The sequence below is a fragment of the Oncorhynchus kisutch genome, unplaced genomic scaffold (assembly GCF_002021735.2).
Source record: "Oncorhynchus kisutch isolate 150728-3 unplaced genomic scaffold, Okis_V2 Okis02a-Okis13b_hom, whole genome shotgun sequence".
NCBI lineage: Eukaryota > Metazoa > Chordata > Actinopteri > Salmoniformes > Salmonidae > Oncorhynchus > Oncorhynchus kisutch.
In genome coordinates, this window is record NW_022261979.1 from 252426 (window position 1) to 275525 (window position 23100).

Genomic DNA, 23100 nt, shown 5'->3' on the forward strand with positions numbered 1-23100 from the left:
TCTCACTCTCCCTCACTCTCTCTCTGTCACTCTCTCTCTGTCACTCTCTCTCTGTCACACTCTCTCTGTCACTCTGTCTCTAATGTGGGAGCTGGGCCAATACCAGCTCACACTGACCTCATGTGAACTTCACTGACCTAATACGACATACACACACACTGAGACACGCACACGCGCACACTAGAGGTCGGCCGATTATGATTTTCAATGCCGATACCGATACCGATTATTGGAGGACAAAAAAACTGATACCGATTTAATCTGCCGACTTAAAAAAAAATGTATTTATATATAAAATTATATATATACACACACACACACACACACACACACACACACACACACACACACACACACACACACACACACACACACACACACACACACACACACACACACACACACACACACACACACAAGCACACACATTTTTGTAATAATGACAATTGCAACAATACTGAATGAACAATTAACACTTTTATTTGAACTTAATATAATCCATATTATGGGCTTTTGGATGGGTGTTCTTAAGGTGATTCCACAGGTTGGTGGTATGTTTTGATTTAGCCGTTGCTGACCCCATGCTTACATCTTTATCACTAATAAGACACCTTGCTTTCCCTGGTGCCAATTCCATGTAATAGTCCCACACTGGTGCTCTGCTTTTCTCTGCCATCTGTAAAACACACACAGCTCTGAAGTGACAATGATACTGAAGAGTCTGCTTAGGAGACAAATACTCTCAACTGTTTGAATAAAAATAGAGTTGAAGTTACCTGTGATGAATGTTGAAAACAAAAACTGTCATTTCTATATGCAGGAAATCCTATTTTAATAATGGACATGGTAAGAATTGACTACCAGAGTGCGAGTCATATTTCCCATGACACCTTCTAGCAAAATCTGAAAATCTGTTCCTTTATTCATTTATTCCATAGGATATTTTTAGACTCACTTAAAATAAGGTCTGTGTTTCGTGTAAGCCTACCACCTTGCCAATTTTATAACTGTGTAGATATCCATAGGACAAGGTAACTCTGATCAATATTGGCAAAATATAAGCGAAGATCATTTTTTTGTAGAGTGGATCTATGAATATATGTTGACAATCGTTACCTTATCCTAGTGAGATTTACACGGGTATCAAAACGCAGAGGTGGTTTAAGCACGAAACACAGACCTTATGGGAAGTAGATCAAGACATTCTCTATGGAAGACATGAACAGAGGTGGTTTAAGCACGAAACACAGACCTTATCTGAAGTAGATCAAGACATTCTCTATGGAAGACATGAACAGAGGTGGTTTAAGCACGAAACACAGACCTTATTGGAAGTAGATCAAGACATTCTCTATGGAAGACATGAACAGAGGCGGTTTAAGCACGAAACACAGACCTTATCTGAAGTAGATCAAGACATTCTCTATGGAAGACATGAACAGAGGCGGTTTAAGCACGAAACACAGACCTTATCTGAAGTAGATCAAGACATTCTCTATGGAAGACATGAACAGAGGCGGTTTAAGCACGAAACACAGACCTTATTGGAAGTAGATCAAGACATTCTCTATGGAAGACATGAACAGAGGCGGTTTAAGCACGAAACACAGACCTTATTGGAAGTAGATCAAGACATTCTCTATGGAAGACATGAACAGAGGCGGTTTAAGCCTGCACGAAACACAGACCTTATCTGAAGTAGATCAAGACATTCTGTATGGAAGACATGAACGGTAAAATAATGAAGGAACCCCTTTCAAGTTCTGCCGCAAGTTATTACAGGAATTATAACGCGTCGGCTATTTCTCTCTAAACCATATACCTTTGACTATTACGAGCCTGCTGCTGCCTACCACCCCTCAATCAGACTGCGCTATCAAATATCAAATCATAGACGTAACTATAATAAACACACAGAAATACGAGCCTTTGGTCAAATCCGGAAACTATCACCTCGAAAACAAAATGTTTATTCCGTTCCGTATTTTATCTAACGGGTGGCATCCATGAGTCTAAATATTCCTGTTACATTGCACAACCTTCAATGTTATGTCATTATTACATACAATTCTGGCAAATTAGTTCACAAAGAGCCAGGCGGCCCAAACTGTTGCATATACCCTGACTCTGCGTGTAATGAACGCAAGAGAAGTGACACAATTTCACCTGGTTAATATTGCCTGCTAACCTGGATTTCTTTTAGCTAAATATGCAGGTTTAAAAATATATAATTCTGTGTATTGATTTTAAGAAAGGCATTGATGTTTATGGTTAAGTACACATTGGAGCAACGACAGTCGTTGATTGATTGTTTATTATAAGATAAGTTTAATACTAGCTAGCAACTTACCTTGGCTTACTGCATTCACGTAACAGGCAGCCTCAGGTGGTAATCAGGTGGTTAGAGCGTTGGACTAGTTAACTGTAAGGTTGCAAGATCGAATCCCCGAGCTGACAAGGTAAAAATCTGTCGTTCTGCCCCTGAACAAGGCAGTTAACCCACCGTTCCTAGGCCATCAGTGAAAATAAGAAAGTGTTCTTAACTGACTTGCCTAGTTAAATAGAGTTGTAAAAAAAACAATCTGCAAAATCGGCGCAAAATCGGCGCTCAAAAATACAGATTTCTGATCGCTATGAAAACTTGAAATCAGCCCTAATTAATCGGCCATTCCGATTAATCGGTCAACCTCTAGCGCGCACACACACACACACAACCTCTCTCAAACACACAAGCACACACACAAGCAGACAATTGTGTTATATGGTTGTTATGTTGTCATGGTTTCTCCGTGTTATATGGTTGTGATGAGGTTGTCAGGTTTCCTCTGTCTTATATGGTTGATATGAGGTTGTCATGGTTTCTCCGTGTTATATGGTTGTTATGAGGTTGTCATGGTTTCTCCGTGTTATATGGTTGTGATGAGGTTGTCATGGTTTCTCCGTGGTATATGGTTGTTATGAGGTTGTCATGGTTTCTCTGTGTTATATGGTTGTTATGAGGTTGTCATGGTTTCTCTGTGTTATGGTTGTTATGAGGTTGTCATGGTTTCTCCGTGTTATGGTTGTTATGAGGTTGTCATGGTTTCTCCGTGTTATAAGGTTGTTATGAGGTTGTCATGGTTTCCCAGTGTTATATGGTTGTGATGAGGTTGTCAGGTTTCTCTGTTATATGGTTGTGATGAGGCTGTCAGGTTTTTCTGTGTTATATGGTTGTTATAAAGTTGTCATGGTTTCTCTGTATTATATGGTTGCTATGAGGTTGTCATGGTTTCTCTGTGTTATATGGTTGTCATGGTTTCCCTGTGTTATATGGTTGTTGGGAGGTTGCCATGGTTTCTCTGTGTTATATGGTTGTGATGAGGTTCTCATGGTTTCTCTGTGTTATATGATTGTGATGAGGTTCTCATGGTTTCTCTGGGTTATGTGTTATAGGATTTTGATGAGGTTGTCATGGTTTCTCTGTGTTATATGGTTGTGATGAGGTTGTCATGGTTTCTCTGTGTTATATGGTTGTGATGAGGTTGCCATGGTTTCTCTGTGTTATATGGTTGTGATGAGGTTCTCATGGTTTCTCTGTGTTATATGATTGTGATGAGGTTGTCATGGTTTCTCTGGGTTATGTGTTATAGGATTTTGATGAGGTTGTCATGGTTTCTCTGTTATATGGTTGTTATAAGGTTGTCATGGTTTCTCTGTGTTGAGTTATATGGTTGTTATAAGGTTGTCATGGTTTCTCTGTGTTATATGATTGTGATGAGGTTGTCATGGTTTCTCTGGGTTATGTGTTATAGGATTTTGATGAGGTTGTCATGGTTTCTCTGTTATATGGTTGTTATAAGGTTGTCATGGTTTCTCTGTGTTGAGTTATATGGTTGTTATAAGGTTGTCATGGTTTCTCTGTGTTATGTGTTATATGGTTGTCATGGTTTATGTTATATGGTTGGTATAAGGTTGTCATGGTTTCTCTGTGTTATATGATTGTGATGAGGTTGTCATGGTTTATGTTATATGTTTGTTATGAGATTGTCATGGTTTCTCTGTGTTATATGATTGTGATGAGGTTGTCATGGTTTCTCTGTTTTATGTGTTATATGATTGTGATGAGATTGTCAGGGTTCCCTGGTGACGCGTGTTCAGAGAATGTAAGAGGAAGAGACAGCGACGCTCCAAGGAGGAGAGAAATATATGCACACACACACACACACACACTGTCCCTCAGCTTGTCTTCTCTGCAGACTGTATTTCTAATCAGGGATGGCAGAGGACACCCCATCTCTTCCCTGCTCACGCTGGCTCCTGGCTCACTCTGTGTGTGTGTGTGTGTGTGTGTGTGTGTGTGTGTGTGTGTGTGTGTGTGTGTGTGTGTGTGTGTGTGTGTGTGTGTGTGAGTGAGTGAGTGAGTGAGTGAGTGAGTGAGTCAGAGTGTCTATATTACATATCAGGTTTGTTAGTATTTGCAGTCTCTGACAAAAATAGACTGCCTCTCTGACACAACACAGACAATCCCCCCCTCTCTCTCTGTCTCTCTCTCTCTCTCTGTGTCTCAAATCCCTCCCTCTTTCTTTTCTCTCTACCTTCTTCATCTCCATATCTTTACTCCATTTCCCCCTCCCTTTGATTAACATCCCTCTCTCATCTCCCCTCCCCTCTCTCATCTCCCCTCCCCTCCCCTCTCTCATCTCCCCTCCCCTCCCCCTCTCTCATCTCCCTCCCCTCCCATCTCTCATCTCCCCTCCCCCCTCTCCTCTCTCCCCTCCCCTCCCCCATCTCTCATCTCCCTTCCCCTCTCCTCTCTCCCCTCCCCTCCCCTCCCCTCTCTCCATTACATTTTCTCCTTTTCAGAGTGGTTGCCATCACTACTTGCCTTCACAGAGGAGATCCCCTCCTCCCTCTCCTCTCTCCCCCCTCCCATCTCCCCTCCCCCTCCCATCTCCCCTCCCCTCTCTCCATTACGTTTTCTCCTTTCCAGAGTGGTTGCCATCACTACTTGCCTTCACAGAGGAGATCCCCTCCTCTCTTCCTCTCTCCCCCCTCCCCCTCCCATCTCCCCCTCCTCCCTCTCCTCTCTCCCCCCTCCCATCTCCCCTCCCCCTCCCATCTCTCATCTCCCCTCCCCTCTCTCCATTACGTTTTCTCCTTTCCAGAGTGGTTGCCATCACTACTTGCCTTCACAGAGGAGATCCCCTCCTCTCTTCCTCTCCCCCCCCTCCCCCTCCCATCTCCCCTCCTCCCTCTCCTCTCTCCCCCCTCCCATCTCCCCTCCCCCTCCCATCTCTCATCTCCCCTCCCCTCTCTCCATTACGTTTTCTCCTTTCCAGAGTGGTTGCCATCACTACTTACCTTCACAGAGGAGATCCCCTCCTCTCTTCCCCCTCCCCCTCCCATCTCCCCTCCTCCCTCTCCTCCCTCCCCTCCCCCTCCCATCACCCCTCTCCCTCCCATCTCCCCTCCCCCCTCTCCTCTCTCCCCTCTCTCATCTCCCCTCCCCCCTCCCATCTCTCATCTCCCCTCCCCTCTCTCCATTATGTTTTCTCCTTTCCAGAGTGGTTGCCATCACTACTTGCCTTCACAGAGGAGATCCCCTCCTCTCTTCCTCTCTGCTTCCTCCGCTGGTTTAATCTTCCGTTCGAGGGAGATTGCACAACTACTAGGTTACAGCCAGAGAATAATGATCCTCTGAGGCTTGGAGATGTTCACTACTCAAGGATTTATGGAGTTGCTATGAGGAATGTGCTCAATGGGATTCTCTGTGTGTCCTGTGTGCGTGTGTCGTGCGTTGTCATGACACCAGAATTTAGAACCCAGTGCATTATCAAGCACACACAAACTGTCATAAATGATCATAGTGTGTTTGTGTGAGCAGCCCAGACACACACACACAGACACACAGACACACACACACACTAGGGCTTGCACAATTACCATGTAAATGACGGATGAAGACGTCATGAAAATAAATGAACCGTCATAACCATGAATTATTTGTAATAAAAACCATTCTAAAACAGGTCTGATTTGGGAATGAACAGCTGACTGAAATATGCATGGTTCCACGGTTCAAATGTTGAAGATACGAGTGCATCGGCCCGTGGAGCCCAAACCGTTCCAAATGTAGCATGAATCAGTCAGAAAAACCATTCAAACGTTACGAACCGCCAGTTCACTGACGTTGTTTACTCACATCATTTTATTTCCCCTCTGAAAATATCTGGAATCTTTTGTGACTTAATAGATGCGTCTTCTCCTATTGAACTAAGCAGGGAAATGGCCGTATTGATCTCCAAGTCAGATTCCACCTGTGCATACAGAGCACAGCTGCTCACGCCAACCAGAACCTCCCCGATCAAATACTCCTATATCTGCACGGCACCTTCAGCATTCAAACACATGGAAAATGGCTTTCGCAATGTCAAATCATAGGCTTTATTAGTTGGGTGACAATGTCAAATCATAGGCTTTATTAGTTGGGTGACAATGTCAAATCATAGGCTTTATTAGTTGGGTGACAATGTCATTTGCTGGGTCATTGTTACCAAATGCACAGTAGAAAAGGGTGTTTTACTGACAGACTACCAGAGTGGACACAACTCACATCTTACAGACTGCATATCTTACTGCTGATTGGGGCTTTTAGATGGCCAGATTCACCATGACACATTGTTTTGGTAGTTTTGCTTTCATTTTTACATGAACATGATCAAGTTGTAATTTCCTAACTAGGACAGCTGCACTGTAGGCCTGTGGTCTGAGTCTGAGCAGGAGAACACCAGCTCTCCTCCGGAACTTTGCAAACGGTCAAAACCATTGGCTTTTCAAATCCAAAGCTATGCTATAGAATGACTGTGTTGATGCAACAAATGTTAATGGATCGAATGGTATGGAACACAATCAATTCCTTCCCCTATTCAAACCCAATCGCACCGATACTTTAGGTTTGAAACGGATCGTTCCTGTATCATATCGGAGCCCATGTATCTAGATGTGTGTCAAATCGTGCTTGTAAGGAGAGATGCACATCCCTAGTCATTTGAGTTGAATCAGCAAATCACAGAGTATATTTCCTGCTTTTACTTCCTGTTTTTACTTCCTGTTTTGCTCCTATTTGCTCCTATTCTTCTATTTCTATGGCAGCACATGCAGAGGAGAGGAGAAAATGTGTCCCCCAATAATTTTTTTTGCTATTCGGACAGTTATTACGGAGACACAGTTGTTTGACTGACCAATTACTGTCCTCTGAAATTCCAGGAGCGTCACAGCCCTAACACACACACACGCTTCTGAATCAGTCTCTCTCTAGGACACGGCTACGGTTCAGTTCCAGGTCACATCCTCCTGGGGGTCAACAGCTCAGACTTACTCTAGACACACAGAGAGAGAGAGGGGGGAGGGGGAGCGGGAGGGAGGTAGAGGGGGAGCGAGGTAGAGGGGGGTAGAAGGAGGGGGAGGGAGGGGGAGGTAGAGGGAGGGGGAGGTAGAGGGAGGGGGAGGGAGGTAGAGGTAGAGGGAGGTAGAGGGGGAGGGAGGTAGAAGGAGGGGGAAGGCGGTAGAGGGAGGTAGAGGGAGGGGGAGGGAGGTAGAGGGAGGTAGAGGGAGGGGGAGGGGGAGGTAGAGGGAGTTAGAGAGGGAGGGAGGTAGAGGGAGGTAGAGGGAGGTAGGGGGAGTTAGAGAGAGGTAGGGGGAGTTAGAGAGGGAGGGAGGTAGAAGGAGGGGGAAGGCGGTAGAGGGAAGGGGAGGTAGAGGCAGGTAGAAAGGGAGGGAGGTAGAAGGAGGGGGAAGGCGGTAGAGGGAGGTAGAGGGAGGGGGAGGTAGAGGGAGTTAGAGAGGGAGGGAGGTAGAGGGAGGTAGGGGGAGTTAGAGAGAGGTAGGGGGAGTTAGAGAGGGAGGGAGGTAGAAGGAGGGGGAAGGCGGTAGAGGGAGGGGGAGGGAGAGGGAGGGGGGTAGAGTGAGGTAGAAGGAGGGGGAAGGCGGTAAAGGGAGGGAGAGGGAGGGGGAGGTAGAGAGAGTGAGAGGGCGTTAGAGCGAAGTAGAGAGAGTGAGAGGGGGAGGGAGGTAGAGGGAGTGATAGAGGGAGGGAGATAGAGGGAGGGGGAGGGAGTGAGAGGGAGGTAGAGGGAGTGATAGGGGGAGGGAGGTAGAGGGAGTGAGAGGGAGGTAGAGGGAGTGAGAGGGAGGTAGAGGGAGGTAGAGGGAGTGATAGGGGGAGGGAGGTAGAGGGAGTGAGAGGGAGGTAGAGGGAGTGAGAGGGAGGTAGAGGGAGTGAGAGGGAGGTAGAGGGAGTGATAGGGGGAGGGAGGTAGAGGGAGTGAGAGGGAGGGAGGTAGAGGGAGTGAGAGGGAGTGAGAGGGAGGTAGAGGGAGTGATAGGGGGAGGGAGGTAGAGGGAGTGAGAGGGAGGTAGAGGGAGGGGTAAAGAGAAACTGCCCACAAAGGCAAAATAAAAGCACTGTCAAATTGATTACTGATGCAAAGCTTGGCACCAATGCAAGTGGAATGAACACTTCAATCTCAAATCACTCAGGCATTTTAGGACTGGAATCAATACACATTACTGTCACTGTGAGGGTGTTTCCTAGCACCAACACACCCAACCAGTCTTATAAACCACAGCTCCCCTCCTCCCCCTGGCCTCTATGGATCCTGTGTAATTGCTCTTTTAACACAACTTGTAATTGGGGCGTGGTGACTACATCTCTGAGGCTTTGCACACACACACACACACACACACACACACACACACACACACACACACACACACACACACACACACACACACACACACACACACACACACACACACACACACACACACACACAAGCATCTCTGTGAGCAGTTTGACCCAGCAGACTTCTATCAGTCCCTCTGTGTCATATTGACCTGGTCGAGTCAATGTCGGATGACTACAGTTTAGCCATGTGAAAGCTGTAGTAGTAAAACTAACATAACTGGTCCTCTCTCACACACAAAGCTGTACCTGTCCTGCTGAGTAAAGGGGTCTCTGGTCCAGATGTACAGGGGCTCCACCAGCAGGGGGAGGAGCTTCAGAGATCCCACTTCCTCCTTCGCTTGTCACTCAAACATGCTCCCTGGAGACACAGAAACACATTGGTCAGTCTTCAAGCAACTCCCTCACACATACAGACACAGACAGTACAGACCTGAGCCCAAGTGTCGCCCCACTGGCAAGACCATGAGAAGACTAGTGTGGTTTAACGTGAAGAAACAAGACTCTAACTCAGCCCCAAACTTGTGGCTACGTCAGACTTCAGACCAACAAAGAGCTGTGATGGGTCATGGTGTGAAGTGATGGGTCAAACATGGTGTGATGGGTCATGGTGTGAAGTGATGGGTCAAACATGGTGTGATGGGTCATGGTGTGACGTGATGGGTCAAACATGGTGTGATGGGTCAAACATGTTGCATAAAGCTCACTTCATTGTTCAATGTTAATTCTATTTGTTCACTGCATCAGGGACAGTGTCCACTGACGTGTGGTTTACAGCCTTCTACAGTGTGAGAGTTCAGAAGGGCTCAGGAAGCCACTGTTCAGTGATCTGTCTCTCACTCCTCTCCTCTGTGTGGACACGACATGTTCCTACTCAATGTTTTCCCATCCTGACCCATCACTCTGGACCCGACCTGACCCATCGCTCTGGACCCGACCTGACCCATCGCTCTGGACCCGACCTGACCCATCGCTCTGGACCCGACCTGACCCATCGCTCTGGACCCGACCTGACCCATCGCTCTGGACCCGACCTGACCCATCGCTCTGGACCCGCCACAGTGTTCCCATCACACCTCAGGGACACACACATCCAGAGAGAGAGAACGAACGGCGTGTCACTCAACAGGCTAACACACACTTCCTTCACCACTTCCCTCTGTGGCAGGAAACGCATCATCACCATCACATCATATCACCTGGCTGTCTATCACTCAGAACATAGAGCAGGATCCAGATCATCTCTGTCATCAGCATTATTCACTGCTCACAGCTTCACAGCAGCCTCAGTATGTCTCACCTCCCAAGACCAATCCTCTATGGTTTCAATGGACTAATGGGCTCAAATATATTTCAATCAAAGAAGACAAATAACATCCAGCCAAAGATGAACCTGTGATGGTACAAGACACACACACACACACACACACACACACACACACACACACACACACACACACACACACACACACACACACACACATGCTACACTGGAGGCTCAAGAACCAGCAGCAGGATGAGAGGCCGGAGTGACGCATGAGGAATGGATTGAGGGAGGGCTGAAGATTCTCAGAGCTGCTCATTTCAGGGGATTAATCTTCTATTTCTGACAAACAGAAATACCCCCCCCCCCCAGAAAGAGAGAGAAAGAGAGACAGAGAGACAGAGAGACAGAGAGAGAGAGAGAGCGAGAGAGCGAGAGAGCGACAGAGAAGAGAGACAGAGACTGAGAGAGACAGAGAGAGCGAGAGAGAGACAGAGAGAGCGAGAGAGCGACAGAGAAGAGAGACAGAGACTGAGAGAGACAGAGAGAGAGAGCGAGAGAGAGACAGAGACAGAGAGACAGAGAGAGAAAGAGAGACAGAGAGACACAGAGAGAGACACAGAGAGAGAGAGAAAGAGAGAGAGACAGAGAAAGAGAGAGAGAGAGAGAATGTCGTCCTCCAGAACCACAGTCTGGTCCTTGGCCTACATACAACCAAGACATCAGTCTGGTCTAGTGGGGCTTTATCCTGACAGAATGTGTGAATGCGAGGCATTGGGTTTCCACTGTAGCAGATAATGTCGTCCTTCAGCGTCTGATGGCAAAGAGATCTCCCACTGGGAACAGATGTCAAGTCAACGTCTATTCCACGTTGGTTCAAAGTCATTTCATTGAAATTATATGGAAACAACGTTAATTCAACCAGTGTGTGTGTGTGTGTGTGTGTGCCCAGTGGGTTGTGTGTGTGAGTGTGTGTGTGCCCAGTGGGTTGTGTGTGTGTGTGTGTGTGTGTGTGTGTGTGTGTGTGTGTGTGTGTGTGTGTGTGTAACCCCCTCGACACACACACATGCTCTGTGATGCAGAGCTAGAAAATGAGTGTTTCAGTTGTAGTGTAATGTGAAGATTAGAGAAGAACAAGCAAGGAGAGCATCTATAAATACACTGCTACACTGCCTGGGAATCATCACTAACCTGCATCCATCCCTCCAGACCCAGGCAGGCAGCACAAAACATCACCCTATCTAGTTCCAATGATAGGAGGATGTCCATGCATCTCTCTAATTCTCCCTCCCTCCCTCCCTCCCCATCTTCTCAAGCCAGTGGCTCACTGAATCTCCTGCAAGTTTGCGTTCTCTAGCCCAGTGAGTGTGTGTATATATGTGTGTGTCTGTCTGTGTAAGTGTGCTTGTGTGGTTTGTGTGTGTGTGAGGTCAGGTGTGTGAGGTGTTAATAACAGTGCCGCAGATAGCAGTCACTAGGCTCCTCTCCAAAGCAGACAGCCAGGTCTACCAACAACACATTCCACAGAGAGTAGAGAGCTCTAACAGAGAGTAGAGGGCTCTAACAGAGAGTAGAGAGCTCTAACAGAGAATAGAGGGCTCTAACAGAGAGTAGAGGGCTCTAACAGAGAGTAGAGGGCTCTAACAGAGAGTAGAGAGCTCTAACAGAGAATAGAGGGCTCTAACAGAGAGTAGAGAGCTCTAACAGAGAGTAGAGGGCTCTAACAGAGAATAGAGGGCTCTAACAGAGAATAGAGGGCTCTAACAGAGAGTAGAGGGCTCTAACAGAGTAGAGAGCTCTAACAGAGAGTAGAGAGCACCAACAGAGAGTAGAGAACACTAACAGAGAGTAGAGAGCTCTAACAGAGAGTAGAGAGCCCTAACAGAGAGTAGAGAGCTCTAACAGAGTAGAGAGCTCTAACAGAGAGTAGAGAGCACAAACAGAGAATAGAGGGCTCTAACAGAGAGTAGAGAGCACTAACAGAGAGTAGAGAGCTCTAACAGAGACTAGAGGGCTCTAACAGAGAGTAGAGAGCACAAACAGAGAGTAGAGAGCACAAACAGAGAGTAGAGAGCTCTAACAGAGAGTAGAGAGCCCTAACAGAGAGTAGAGAGCACTAAAGGAGAGTAGAGAGCTGTAACAGAGAGTAGAGAGCTCTAACAGAGAGTGGAGAGCTCTAACAGAGAGTAGAGAGCTCTAACAAAGAATAGAGGGTACTAACAGAGAGCCTCAAAACATTATATAATGTCTGTCTGACATATTACATACAACATATTACACATTCTCTGCTCTCACACACACATGGACAAGCGCTTGCACGTGCCACACAGACTGACTTAGCTTTGTGACATACTATGTTCTCTCTCACATCTGCATAAACACAGACCCACGCGTGATGTTTCCTAAAGGCACTGAGGCGTTCTTCAGACTACATACATGTCATGTGTAGCCCCAGATCAGTGAGGCAGCCGTCCAGGTGTGACTGTGTCAATGGAAGGTAGAACTAGACGTTAGCTCAACGGGGACTGAGAGACAGAGGTTGGGGGCCGTGTCGGGTGAGCCTGTAAATAACCAGGATGAATGTGGCGTCGTTGTTGTTTTTCTGTCTGTCTGTCCGTCTACTGTGTGGAGGGTACCACCGCCAGCTGAGACTGACTGTACTTCATGATTATCATGGTGATTAACAGGCCGCTCCAGCTATGCCTGTCAAAACCACAAACCCTGACGCCTGCTATGACATCACTCTCTAGAACCCCTGTCCTCCCTTCTTCTCTCCTCTCCTCCCTTCTTCTCTCCTCTCCTCCCTCCTTCTCTCCTCTCCTCCCTTATTCTCTCCTCCCTTCGTCTCTTCTTCTCTCCTCTCTTCCATTATTCTCTCCTCTCCTCTCTCCCTTCTCTCCTCTCCTACCTTATTCTCTCCTCTCCTCTCTCCCTTCTCTCCTCTCATCTCCTCTTCTCTCCTCCGTCTAGCCCCAACAGCACTACAGAATCCAGTCTCAGCCAACACCCTCCTTTCCTTTCTCCTCTGCATTCTCTCCTCCTCTCCCACGCTGCCCTGTTTCCATTCTGTCTGTATAAATACCATCCTGAGGAAGGAGAGAGACAGAGGGGCACACTCGGGGTGTAGGAGTATTTGAAGTGTTAGGATACCAGGAGCGTAGGAGTGTAGAGGACAGTCCTCTCTCCACACACTCGTATGGTACCATAACACAGATAATAAACAGCTCCACTGTTCTGGAACTAAACATGGTGGAGGAGTTCCATTTCAGCACAGTCAGGCCATTCTGAGCATGTAAAGTCAGCTCAGAATGGCTGTAGAACCACCCTTCATCCTTCTATCTCTCTTTCTCTGTCCACAGCCCAGCAACCACTCTTCACAGAACCACCATGGCAACCACACTAATAGCTGGAAGAAAGAGAGAGAGAGAGAATGAGAGAGAGAGAGAGAGAAAGAAAGAGAGAGATAGAGAGAAAGAGAGAGAGAGAGACAAAGAGAGAGAGAAGAGAGAGAAAGGGTGGTAGAAGAGGAGATCTGAAAGGAGTTGGCTGTGTAACTGTTGTAGCAACAGCTGTATGGCCATCAGCAAGCAGTTAGGCCATGGCAGTATGTCTGTTGTGTGTGTGTTGTGGAGGCATGTGTGTGTTCAAGTATGAGCTTGTGTGCCAGCCCAGCTGTCTGTTCACAGTCCACAAGTGTGTGTGTGTGTGCGCGCGCCTGTGTAAGTGTGTGTCAGAGGCTAGCGTATGCCGAAACAGAGAGGTCTCCAAGGACGACATCCTCTGCTCTCAACAACAATGACAATGCCAACACACACACCAGGGTTTCCGTTAGGAAAATGTGGCTCCGGACATTTGAGCGGCAGCAAATAATGATTATTTATTTTCAGGGGAAGATCAGCTGTAATACTGCAGATAGAGTGTGGGTTCTTTCAATGTAATTGTCTGTATCATTTCCCATTTTTTTTAAACAAACATTCCATTGTATTATTTTCCCTTAACCCTACCACCCCTCCCCTAATTGGAGTAAATTAATGGACATCAATACTTAGGCTTCCAGTTGATACATACTATCTACATTAAACACATGGCACATTTCACACTAGTTATCTATTTATTTTAGTCCCACCCTTCAGCTACCCTCAACCCTTCCCATCAACAGCACCCACCCGTAGCACGCTCTCCAGCAGGTATATCTCACTGGTCATCCCCAAAGCCAACACCTCCTTTGGTCGCCTTTCCTTCCAGTTCTCTGCTGCCAATGACTGGAACGAATTGCAAAAATCGCTGAAGTTGGAGACTTATATTTCCCTCACTAACTTTAAGCATCAGCTATCTGATCAGCTAACCGATCGCTGCAGCTGTACATAGTCCATCTGTAAGTAGCCCACCCAATCTCCCTACCTCATCCCCATATTGTTTTTATTTACTTTTCTGCCCCCTTTGCACACCAGTATTTCTACTTGCACATCATCATCATCTGCACATTTATCACTTCAGTGTTCATTTGCTAAATTGTAATTACTTCGCTACTATGGCCTATGTATTGCCTTACCTCCCCACGCAATTTACAAACACTGCATATAGACTTTTTCTATTGTGTCATTGACTCTGTTTGTTTATTCCATGTGTAACTCTGTGTTGTTGTTTGTGTACCACTGCTTTGCTTTATCTTGGCCAGGTCGCAGTTGTAAATGAGAACTTGTTCTCAACTGGCCTATCTGGTTAAATAAAGGTGATTTTTTTATCACAGTGCCGTTGAAAAATATTTTTCAACGGCACTGTGATGTTTCACAAAAGTTCTGATCCTTTCTATTCTCATTGATTCTACAGATAGTAAATTAAAGATGAATATTTTTACTAAGAGTATTATTATACGATTGATTGGATGGCTATGGCTTTCAGATCACCCAGTAGTGCTATCTGCAGACTTAGCTCCAGGTTAATGTTGTGATTTCTCAGCCGTTCCTGAACCTGCGACCAAACACCAAGCTAGACATATATGAACTAGAGGTCGACTGATTATGATTTTTCAACGCCGATACCGATTATTGGAGGACAATTACAACAATACTGAATGAACACTTATTTTAACTTAATATAATACATCAATAAAAGCAATTTAGCCTCAAATAAATAATGAAACATGTTCAATTTGGTTTAAATAATGCAAAAACAAAGTGTTGGAGATGAAAGTAAAAGTGCAATATGTGCCATGTAAGAAAGCTAAAGTTTCAGTTCCTTGCTCAGAACATGAGAACATATGAAAGCTGGTGGTTCCTTTTAACATGAGTCTTCAATATTCCCAGGTAAGAAGTTTTAGGTTATAGTTATTCTAGGAATTATAGGACTATTTCTCTCTATGCGATTTGTATTTCATTAACCTTTGATTAATTTGATTAACCTTTGATTAACCTTTGACTGGATGTTCTTATAGGCACTTTAGTATTGCCAGTGTAACAGTTTAGCTTCCATCTCTCCTCGCCGCTACCTGGGCTCGAACCAGGAACACATCAACAACAGCCACCCTCGAAGCATCGTTACCCATCGCTCCACAAAAGCTGTGGCCCTTGCAGAGCAAGGGGAACAACTACTCCAAGTCTCAAAGCGAGTGACATGTGAAACACTATTAGCGCGCACCCCACTAACTAGCTAGCTATTTCACATCAGTTACACCAGCCTAATCTCAGGAGATGATAGGCTTGAAGTCATAAACAGCGCAATGCTTGAAGCATTGCGAAGAGCTGCTGGCAAAACGCACAAAAGTGCTGTTTGAATGAATGCTTACGAGCCTGCTGGTGCCTACCATCGCTCAGTCAGACTGCTCTATCAAATCATAGACTTAGTTATAACATAATAACACACAGTAATACGAGCCTTAGGTCATTAATATGGTCGAATCCAGAAACTATCATCTCGAAAACAAAAAGTTTATTCTTTCAGTGAAATACGGAACCGTTCTGTATTTTATCTAACGGGTGGCATCCCTAAGTCTAAATATTCTTGTTACATTGCACAACCTTCAATGTTATGTCATAATTACATAAAATTCTGTCAAATTAGTTCGCAACGAGCCAAGCGGCCCAAACTGTTGCATATACCCTGACTCTGCGTGCAATGAACGCAAGAGAAGTGACACAATTTCACCTGGTTAATATTGCCTGCTAACCTGGATTTCTTTTAGCTAAATATGCAGGTTTAAAAATATATACTTCTGTGTATTGATTTTAAGAAAGGCATTGATGTTTATGGTTAGGTACACGTTGGAGCAATGACAGTCCTTTTTCGCGAATGCGCACCGCATCGATTATATGCAACGCAGGACACACTAGATAAACTAGTAATATCATCAACCATGAGTAGTTATAACTAGTGATTATGATTGATTGATTGTTTTCTATAAGACAAGTTAAATGCTAGCTAGCAACTTACTTTGGCTTCTTACTGCATTTGCGTAACAGGCAGGCTCCTCGTGAGGCAGGTGGTTAGAGCGTTGGACTAGTTAACCGTAAGGTTGCAAGATTGAATCCCTGAGCTGACAAGGTACAAATCTGTCGTTCTGCCCCTGCCATCATTGAAAATAAGAAAGTGTTCTTAACTGACTTGCCTAGTTAAATAGAGTTGTGAAAATATATAGTTAAGAATAAAAATACAAATAAAAATCGGCGTCCAAAAAATACAGATTTCCAATTGTTATGAAAACTTGAAATCGACCCTAATTAATCGGCCATTCCGATTAATCGGCTGACCTCTAATATGAACAGTACCAAAACAAGTGATGTAATGATTCTGTCTCTTCACAGCCAAACCTGGACAACTGGGATGGTTGTATCCCCTCATAACATTCTATTGGTTGTATCCCCCACATAATATTCTATTGTTGTATCCCCACATAACATTCTATTGGTTGTATCCCCTCATAACATTCTATTGGTTGTATCCCCCACATAACATTCTATTGGTTGTATCCCCCACATAACATTCTATTGGTTGTATCCCCCACATAACATTCTATTGGTTGTATCCCCCACATAACATTCTATTGGTTGTATCCCCCACATAACATTCTATTGGTTGTATCCCCCACATAACATTCTATTGGTTGTATCCCCCACATAACATTCTATTGGTTGTATCCCCCACATAACATTCTATTGGTTGTATCCCCCACATAACATTCTATTGGTTGTATCCCCCACATAACATTCTATTGGTTGTATCCCCCACATAACATTCTATTGGTTGTATCCCCCACATAACATTCTATTGGTTGTATCCCCCACATAACATTCCATTGGTTGTATCCCCCACATAACATTATATTGGTTGTATCCCCCACATAACATTCTATTGGTTGTATCCCCACATAACATTCTATTGGTTGTATCCCCCACATAACATTCTATTGGTTGTATCCCCCACATAACATTCTATTGGTTGTATCCCCCACATAACATTCTATTGGTTGTATCCCCCACATAACATTCTATTGGTTGTATCCCCACATAACATTCTATTGGTTGTATCCCCCACATAACATTCTATTGGTTGTATCCCCCACATAACATTCTATTGGTTGTATCCCCCACATAACATTCTATTGGTTGTATCCCCCACATAACATTCTATTGGTTGTATCCCCCACATAACATTCTATTGGTTGTATCCCCACATAACATTCTATTGGTTGTATCCCCCACATAACATTCTATTGGTTGTATCCCCCACATAACATTCTATTGGTTGTATCCCCCACATAACATTCTATTGGTTGTATCCCCCACATAACATTCTATTGGTTGTATCCCCCACATAACATTCTATTGGTTGTATCCCCTCATAACATTCTATTGGTTGTATCCCCCACATAACATTCTATTGGTTGTATCCCCCACATAACATTCTGTTGGTTGTATCCCCCACATAACATTCTATTGGTTGTATCCCCTCATAACATTCTATTGGTTGTATCCCCCACATAACATTCTATTGGTTGTATCCCCCACATAACATTCCCCACACAACAAGAATTCGGTATAATCATTTCAATTGAAAAGCTCTAAGCTTTGAATCCTGCGTTGTTTTGTATATCAGTTCATAAACCATGTGCCAAGGAATCGGCACATCGAAAAACTATTTTGCAACCTGTATGATGGTAGCATTGACATTTTCCAGACATTTAAGTAATTTAACCGGATGAGGGCGTACACAGTGCTCAGGATGACAGAAATCACATTATGTTAATTCATCTTAACAGAACATGCAACTCTAGGATGTCACAGCGTCTGTCCTTCCTATCAAATTCTGATACTAATTTGAAGATGTTAGAATAACTGTCCACATTTACTTTTCCTCAGTCAACAAGACCATTAACGATTATCACTAGCCTGTCAATCTACAATCACCCATAGTAGAAAAGTTGACCTATTCTATTGGTGCAACAAAATAAATAGCCTTTTCAAAACAGACTCTGGGACAGTTGTGGGACGATAGATCCCAAAGCCATACAACCAGTAGGTCTAGGATACACAAACAAAACTTTAAAAAGCAATGAGGCTGATGCAACAGATCAGATTGTTTAGCGTATAATGTTTATAAACTATTATTTCTACACATCATAAGCGCATCAATGCGCACAAGGCAGTAGGTTACGTGCAAATGTTCATTCAATAATGGAGTTAGAGATGAAAATATCTGTCACATGAAATGTAGAAAGACAGGAGCTCTAAAGATGCAACAATTACATGGGTTGCTAATATGAATAGGGTTGCTAATATGAATAGGGTTGCTAATATGAATAGGGTTGCTAATATGAATAGGGTTGCGAATATGAATAGGGTTGCTAATATGAATAGGGTTGCTAATATGAATAGGGTTGCTAATATGAATAGGGTTGCTAATATGAATAGGGTTGCTAATATGAATAGGGTTGCTAATATGAATAGGGTTGCTAATATGAATATGGTTGCTAATATGAATAGGGTTGCTAATATGAATAGGGTTGCTAATATGAATAGGGTTGCTAATATGAATAAGGTTGGTAATATGAATAGGGTTGATAGGGTTGCTAATATGAATAGGGTTGCTAATATTAATAGGGTTGCTAATATGAATAGGGTTGCTAATATGTATAGGGTTGCTAATATGAATAGGGTTGATAGGGTTGCTAATATGAATATGGTTGCTAATATGAATATGGTTGCAAATATGAATAGGGTTGCTAATATGAATAGGGTTGCTAATATGAATAGGGTTGCTAATATGAATAGGGTTGCTAATATGAATAGGGTTGCTAATATGAATAGGGTTGCTAATATGAATAGGGTTGCTAATATGAATAGGGTTGCTAACATGAATAGGGTTGCTAATATGAATAGCGTTGCTAATATGAATAGGGTTGCTAATATGAATAGGGTTGAAGATTGGCTACTGGACAATGAAAGAAAGTTGATTTGAAAACCAATAAATAGAAAAAGGCTACTGGTTTCAAGGGCATGTGAAATACTTTTTTGGCTAGGCTACTTTGAAGCAAGCCTCATAATATGATGTAAACATTCAGGTTTCAAACAATTAAGTAGGCTATATGTTTTCAAAATGCATACTGCCTCCAGCTCATTGCAAAGTGGTGTGTGAACCAGTGCTGAAGCCTGGTTACCGTTGTCTATGCACTTGATTAGCGAATGGGAAGCACGCTTCAATTACCAGTAAAAAAAAAAAAAATAGTAGCTGTTTTTAATTGTGGCCATAAAAAGTTAAAAAAAAAAAAAAAAGTTTTTAACACGCGATTGCATTTCGAATTGTTGTGCAATGATTGAGCTTATAAAAGCATGTTTCACTCCAGCAGCAACGAAGGAGCTGTTTGAGGATTGAGGAGCTGTTTGAGGATTGAGGAGATGTTTGAGGGTTGAGGAGCTGTTTGAGGAGCTGTTTGAGGATTGAGGAGCTGTTTGAGGAGCTGTTTGAGGAGCTGTTTGAGGAGCTGTTTGAGGATTGAGGAGATGTTTGAGGGTTGAGGAGCTGTTTGAGGAGCTGTTTGAGGATTGAGGAGCTGTTTGAGGAGCTGTTTGAGGAGCTATTTGAGGGTTGAGGAGCTGTTTGAGCTGCTTCCTGTTTACAGAGAGTGGTGACTGCTGAGCAGAGGAAAAGGAACAACATAGACACTGAAACCACATTGACAGACCTGGGCCTACATGTACACCAGTCCACCTACACAAACCAACACCGTCCAGATCTCTTGTCCTCTAGCTACAGTTGGTTATATCCTGTAGTGACAGTCCAGATCTCTTGTAATCTAGCTACAGTAGGTTATATCCTGTAGTCACAGTCCAGATCTCTTGTCCTCTAGCTATAGTAGGTTATACCCTGTAGTCACAGTCCAGATCTCTTATCCTCTAGCTACAGTAGTTTATATACTGTAGTCACAATCCAGATCTCTTGTCCTCTAGCTACAGTAGGTTATATCCTGTAGTCACAGTCCAGATCTCTTGTCCTCTAGCTACAGTAGGTTATATCCTGTAGTCACAGTCCAGATCTCTTGTCCTCTAGCTATAGTAGGTTATATCCTGTAGTCACAGTCCCGATCTCTTGTCCTCTAGCTACAGTAGGTTATATCCTGTAGTCACAGTCCAGATCTCTTGTCCTCTAGCTACAGTAGGTTATATCCTGTAGTCACAGTCCAGATATCTTGTCCTCTAGCTACAGTAGGTTATATCCTGTAGTCACAGTCCAGATCTCTTGTCCTCTAGCTACAGTAGGTTATATCCTGTAGTCACAGTCCAGATGTATTAATCCCTCTCGCTCTCTCCCCTCCAACTCATTCTCCCCCTTATCTCCTTTCCTCTTATCCCCTCTCCTCCTATCATCTTATTCTCTCCTCTCATTCCCTCTTCTCATTTTTCATTTAGCAGACACTCTTATCCAGAGCCACTTCCAGGAGCAATTAGGGTTAAGTGCCTTGCACAAGGGCACATCGGCAGATCTTTCCCCTAGTCTTTCCCCTAGTCGGCCCCTACTCGGATTCTTCTCTTCTCATCCCCTCTCTTCATATCCCCTCTGATCTCCTTTCCTATTCTCTTCTCCTCTCATCCCCTCTCTTCATATCCCCTCTGATCTCCTTTCCTATTCTCTTCTCCTCTCATCCCCTCTCTTCATATCCCCTCTGATCTCCTTTCCTATTCTCTTCTCCTCTCATCCCCTCTCTTCATATCTCCTCTGATCTCCTTTCCTATTCTCTTCTCCTCTCATCCCCTCTCTTCATATCTCCTCTGATCTCCTTTCCTATTCTCTTCTCCTCTCATCCCCTCTCTTCATATCTCCTCTGATCTCCTTTCCTATTCTCTTCTCCTCTCATCCCCTCTCTTCATATCCCCTCTGATCTCCTTTCCTATTCTCTTCTCCTCTCATCCCCTCTCTTCATATCCCCTCTGATCTCCTTTCCTATTCTCTTCTCCTCTCATCCCCTCTCTTCATATCCCCTCTGATCTCCTTTCCTATTCTCTTCTCCTCTCATCCCCTCTCCTTCATATCCCCTCTGATCTCCTTTCCTATTCTCTTCTCCTCTCATCCCCTCTCTTCATATCCCCTCTGATCTCCTTTCCTATTCTCTTCTCCTCTCATCCCCTCTCTTCATATCCCCTCTGATCTCCTTTCCTATTCTCTTCTCCTCTCATCCCCTCTCTTCATATCTCCTCTGATCTCCTTTCCTATTCTCAACGCACAACTGCTTTGTCTGTCTGTCTGTCTGCAACCCCCAGCCCTCCATCCTCTCTCACTACAGACGCTACACCGATAAAGTAGGAGTAATAAATGAGCCACTCAATAGACTGTTGGTTGCTGTAAAATGTAACTATCATCGACTAGGCACAGACCCAGACACACAATCACACACACAATCACACACACACACACACACACACACACACACACACACACACACACACACACACACACACACACACACACACACACACACACACACACACACACACAAACCTAACCTGGGCCAGCACCAGTAGCAATGCAAATGAGAACTATATCAATATTACATTTAGCACTTCTTCACACAGTGCACAAAGCTTAACACACACACACACACACACACAGTATTGGTATTGTAATTGTAGAAGTGTGATATTGGTATTCGACAGTGTAGGCCAAGAGGTCTGTTCTAACTCCTCCCAACACTAGAGGTCTGTTCTAACTCCTCCCAACACTAGAGGTCTGTTCTAACTCCTCCCAACACTAGAGGTCTGTTCTAACTCCTCCCAACACTAGAGTTCTGTTCTAACTCCTCCCAACACTAGAGGTCTGTTCTAACTCCTCCCAACACTAGAGTTCTGTTCTAACTCCTCCCAACACTAGAGGTCTGTTCTAACTCCTCCCAACACTAGAGGTCCGTTCTAACTCCTCCCAACACTAGAGGTCTGTTCTAACTCCTCCCAACACTAGAGGTATGTTCTAACTCCTCCCAACACTAGAGGTATGTTCTAACTCCTCCCAACACTAGAGGTATGTTCTAACTCCTCCCAACACTAGAGGTATGTTCTAACTCCTCCCAACACTAGAGGTATGTTCTAACTCCTCCCAACACTAGAGGTATGTTCTAACTCCTCCCAACACTAGAGGTCTGTTCTAACTCCTCCCAACACTAGAGGTCTGTTCTAACTCCTCCCAACACTAGAGGTCTGTTCTAACTCCTCCCAACACTAGAGGTATGTTCTAACTCCTCCCAACACTAGAGGTCTGTTCTAACTCCTCCCAACACTAGAGGTCTGTTCTAACTCTTCCCAACACTAGAGGTCTGTTCTAACTCCTCCCAACACTAGAGGTCTGTTCTAACTCCTCCCAACACTAGAGGTCTGTTCTAACTTCTCCCAACACTAGAGGTCTGTTCTAACTCCTCCCAACACTAGAGGTCTGTTCTAACTCCTCCCAACACTAGAGGTCTGTTCTAACTCCTCCCAACACTAGAGGTCTGTTCTAACTTCTCCCAACACTAGAGGTCTGTTCTAACTCCTCCCAACACTAGAGGTCTGTTCTAACTCCTCCCAACACTAGAGGTCTGTTCTAACTCCTCCCAACACTAGAGGTCTGTTCTAACTTCTCCCAACACTAGAGG

General features: G+C 44.5%; 1 protein-coding gene across 2 annotated transcripts in view; it reads right to left on the reverse strand.

Moving 5' to 3' along the window:
* The window catches only part of galnt1 (UDP-N-acetyl-alpha-D-galactosamine:polypeptide N-acetylgalactosaminyltransferase 1), a 71537-nt gene that overhangs the window by 36124 nt on the left and 12313 nt on the right, over positions 1-23100 (reverse strand). The window contains exon 2 of one of the 2 annotated variants that reach the window (XM_031812197.1): positions 8972-9083. The exons of the other annotated variant lie outside the window; for it this stretch is intronic. The gene's annotated coding sequence lies outside the window, so the exon portion shown is untranslated. The remainder of the gene's footprint in view (positions 1-8971; positions 9084-23100) is intronic. 2 annotated transcript variants of the gene reach the window in all.